The sequence below is a fragment of the Elephantulus edwardii genome, unplaced genomic scaffold (genome assembly GCF_000299155.1).
Source record: "Elephantulus edwardii isolate Elephantulus edwardi_28Jun2011 unplaced genomic scaffold, EleEdw1.0 scaffold00027, whole genome shotgun sequence".
Lineage (NCBI taxonomy): Eukaryota > Metazoa > Chordata > Mammalia > Macroscelidea > Macroscelididae > Elephantulus > Elephantulus edwardii.
In genome coordinates this window covers 19,971,600-19,976,287 of record NW_006399777.1, presented here as the reverse complement: position 1 = coordinate 19,976,287, position 4,688 = coordinate 19,971,600, and positions in this window count along the sequence as shown.

The window sequence follows — 4,688 nt, the reverse complement described above, 5'->3', positions numbered from 1 at the left end:
GGAAATGATGCAACAATGAATGTAGGTTGTTTTTGTTTTTGTTTTTTAAAAAAGTTAACTGGGCGGGTACTATCCTTAGCCTTGGCCAAAATCGAGGAGGAGGAGGAGCTATTGAAACAGCTGGATGATCTGAAGGTGGAGCTTTCCCAGCTGCATTTTGTCAAAGTGACAGGTGGTGCGGCTTCTAAGCTCTCCAAAATCCGAGTTGTCCCAAAATCCATTGCCGTGTTCTCACTGTTATTAACCAGACTCAGAAGGAGAACCTCGGAAAACACTGTAAGGGCAAGAAGTACAAACCCCTGGATCTGTGACCCAAGAAAACACAAGCCATGCACCGAAGGCTCAACAAGCATGAGGAGCAACTGAAGACTAAGAAGCAGCAGTGAAGAGCGCCTGTACCCACTGCGAAAATACGCAGTCAAGGCCTGAACTTCTTACATAAATAAAACACAAAACTAAAAAAAAAAAAAAAGTGAACTGGGAGGGGGTTGTGAGGAAGATGTGCAACCATGAATGAATGAAGAGCCAACTTTTCTGTAAACTTTCATTAAAATCAAAGTAGCCATCACGGCCCTCTGTCCGTGGCGGGCTGTCTTGGGCCCTCGGCTCGGAGCGAGCCTTCATGGCCCTCAGGGTGAGTTCCTCAGTCCCCAGATTGTGCCATCTGACCCCTGGGTAGGGAAAAAAAATGTCTAGGGTATTCAGAGAATTTTATCTAGGCTACTTTCTGCCACCCTCTCCCCCAGTAAACCTGAAAGCAACACCCCCAAAACCCCTCTATTTGTAACTTACAAGTTTGTTCTCTCTAGGTTTGCTCCCTTTCCTACAGGTAACCTTACCACTGAGTTTTACTTCAGACCTGACCCCGAACCCAGTGCCAGTGACAAAAAGGAAATACAACTGCCAGCTAAAGAAGCAAAGGAGGATGGAGCCTCTGGGTTCAACCAGCCATCCCCACTGGACCCACCTGGGAAAACACTTTGCAGTCCAGAGGGGAGCAAATGACAGGAAAATATCTTCTAACAGAACAAGAAGGCAAGCAGCCTTAACCCAAGACCACCAATAAGGTGATAAAGTGTCCTCCCTTTCCCCCTTCACATCAATGCCCCTGTTCAGCATGAAGAAGCCAGAGAGTCTACATCCAGTTCCCAAATCAATAAGACAGTTGGTTTAATTGCCATTGGAAAATGCTTGTAATTCCTCTGTAGCATCTGGTCCCCACTCGATCCTTTTCATTTCCTTCACCTGCTCCCCCCACTAACCAATTTCAGCAGCTCTGCAACTGCATCCCTGCCCATCCTCACCTTTCTGCCCCCAACCCTCACCTCCTTGTACCCCCAATATTTTTTCCCAATAAAAAAAGAAAAGAAAAATCAAAGTAAAAGAATAAAAAAACAGAACAAAGTGAAACTGAACAATTCAGAGATAAGTATCGCTGTAGGAGAAACTTGACCACCTGTATCATAGTGGTAAGTACCTGGCCTCTCTATGTCTTCATTACTGCATTCAGGGTTTATCAGCATCAATTCTCGAAATCAAACTCATGGTCCTACAGCAGCAGGGTCTGACTCATAGCTGACCTGCATTTGGGTTTCTGAGGCTGAAAACCACAAGGGAAGGGATTTCCCCTCTTCTTCCCAAAGAGGAGCTGGTAAATTTGAACTGTCAGAAAGGCTCAGTGTTTGCGTTAACCGCACAACACTCTATGGACCCCACCACCAGAGCTCCTTTTTTTAACTGTTTTTTAATTTAAATAGCGTTCAGTTTATTACAATTATTTAGTATTGGCTTCCCATATTTCCCTTTTGTTTTTATCATAATTATGTTATCATCTAGATGAGCATCCTTTATACCCAAACAAATGAAACATAATAAATTCAAAGAAATGCTTTCAAAAATCTCCATATGATCGAAAGGATTCAGGTTGAATATTCTTTGGAAGTTTGTTTTAATTGTCCCATTGCCACAGTGCTTGTCAAAGCCAGTTCTGATTAATATCCTCTGTCAGTGTGTCCTTTGCCCTTCCCTATCACTCCTCCCTGAGAGAAATTTCATCCTGATTCTTAAGGAAAAGGGGACCGCGTATTCTCTTAGCACACTGTAGGTTTCAGGGTGAAGAGCTCTCACTACTCTAAAGGGCCCCTTTGGCAATAGGAAACACGTAGGAGTAAATCCACCCAAATTGTTCCCGAGAAAAAGGATGAGATAAATTTCCAAGGCACAAGGAGAGATTTGGTAAGCAGAAGACTCAAAGGATGCTTTGGCAACAACACAAAAATATCTTCTGTAGCAAAGTTAAAAGTGATACTTTTTAAACATATCAATCAATATACTTATTACAGAATTAGTACCAACCTATATCATTTCTGAAAATGAACTTTGAAGAGTATTAAAAGAATGCTCAAGAATGATTAAGAATGGCAATTGATGCAGCACGCAGGAGAAATAACTTTGTAAATTATTACCTAACTTGGGAGGGACTGAAGAACATTATGCTGAGTGAACTAACTCAGTCCACAAGGATAAATATTGTATGAGATCATTATGGTAGAATGAGTATAAGGATCCAGGAGGGGTGGGAGAGGCTGGAAGCAGAGGGATGTGGATGTACAGGGGGAAGAGGGGGATTAATCATTGGGTTGTACAATTTGATGGATGGGGGGGTATGAGGGAAATTGAAAGAATTTGTTTGAATTTGTATTATAATTTTGTAAATAAACTCATGAAAAAAATTTAAAATACATAAAAAAGGAAGGGAATTGAACTCCTCATAGTCATCAATATGTCTGTATAGGTGTAAAAACCCAGATTTGCTACTTGAGCTATGGGTTTGACTTCTAGAAAAATGTATCCACTTCCAAGAGTTTATAATCCAGGAGAAAGAGGGGAAATAGTCAAGGATGTGAAGTGCTTAGGAATGTGTGCAACAGACAACAAAAGCAAACCTTTACTAGGAGCTTTGGATGCCCAAGCTTGATATATTTATCAAGATTATTCAGTGACACTTGGCATTTCTTCCCTAGATCCACAACATGTAGTACCAGAGAAACATTATGAATGTTCACTTAAGTAACTGTGATTGGTAGAGGATTTGAAATATGAATGCAACACCTTGCTAGAAGTGCCTTCAAACTTTGTCCAGTAGGGGAACATAAGAGTAGAAAAAAAAATTTTTGCAAAGGGACAAGTCTTAAGAAGTAATGATATTTTCAGTCTTTGAAAGACTGAAATATATTAACTTCCAGGTAGACAACAAAACAGAAGAAGAATTGATGCCTTTGAGCCTTGATGTTGAAGAAGAGTAGTGACTATACCACTGACTACCAACAGAACAAGTAGAAACGTCCTAGAAAATTTGCAGCCAGAGTGCTCCTTGGAAACAAGGTTGGTGATACTTCATCTCACATACTTTAGGCATGTTATTCAGAAAAATCAGGGCTTAGAAAGGGACAATGGTTAGAAGGGTGGAGGGTCTTTAAAAGAGATGAAAACTCTCAGTGAGATGCATTGGCCCAGTGACTGTAGCAACGGCCTCAAGTATATCACAGATAATGAGGATGGCACAGGATAGGGCATGATTCAGATATATTGTTCATAGGGTCACTACGAATTATACTTAACCCAATAAGAGTTAACAACAAAAAATAAGAGTAGACAAACTATTAAAAAAATCTAATTCACTAATAGAATCTCTTTTTTAAATGAAATTTTTAAATTTTAATTGTGATTTTAATGAAACTTCAGAGTATTGTTTTCATATGGATCAAAGAGAAGCGATGTTTGTGAAGGACAATGTGCTGTCGTCATGGCATTTAGAGATATACACGCCCAACTTTTCACTCTCATAAATCTCATATTCCCTGCGCTAAGTTTAGAGCCTGTCTCAGAGTAAGCTCTAAAGAATGCTTGTTAGAAATTATTTATTAAAGGAAAGCTTATTGAACTCATATATTTCTGAGGGAATAAGAAGAATATCATTCATCTGTATATAAACTCTGATAACTCCCTTGGCAATGGCATCAATCATGGTAATCTTGGACATAGGTCAAGAACAATGTTTTGGGGACAAAGTTTGCTTTCGCAGGAGGGCAGGCAATCAAGCGAAAAAATGTTGGTACCCACAGTTATGGTCAAAATGTCACTTCTGAAAGATTTACTGTTCCCAGTGTTGATTAAAAGGAAATAAATAGCCACAAAACAAACTACTATGTAAGGCACTTATTGGAACTAACTTCCTCATGTCAAATTTACCAACAAATAATGCACATGCCAGGATGACTTCAGAAATATATAGAAGTCAAAGAAAGTAGCAATAATATAATATAATATAATATAATATAATATAATATAATATAATATAATATAATATAATATAATATTTACTGGGGTCTTTAAAAATTATTAAACTGTACTATGTCAATCAGGTTTTTCTAGAGAAATGGAACAAACAGGAGATTTGTACACATGATGTAATCATGTTAGTTTGTACACACACAAGCAGAAGCAAAAAGAGAGATATATCGATTTGAAAATTTGGCTTAAATTATTCTAAGACTATAGTTGAAGATGCTGTCTAGTCAGCTATGCCTCACAGTAACCATATGAAAAACAGATCTGTACGTTACCATTCACACCAACTTTGATATGTTCTAGCCCATCCATTGCCACAGTGACTATGTCAAACCACA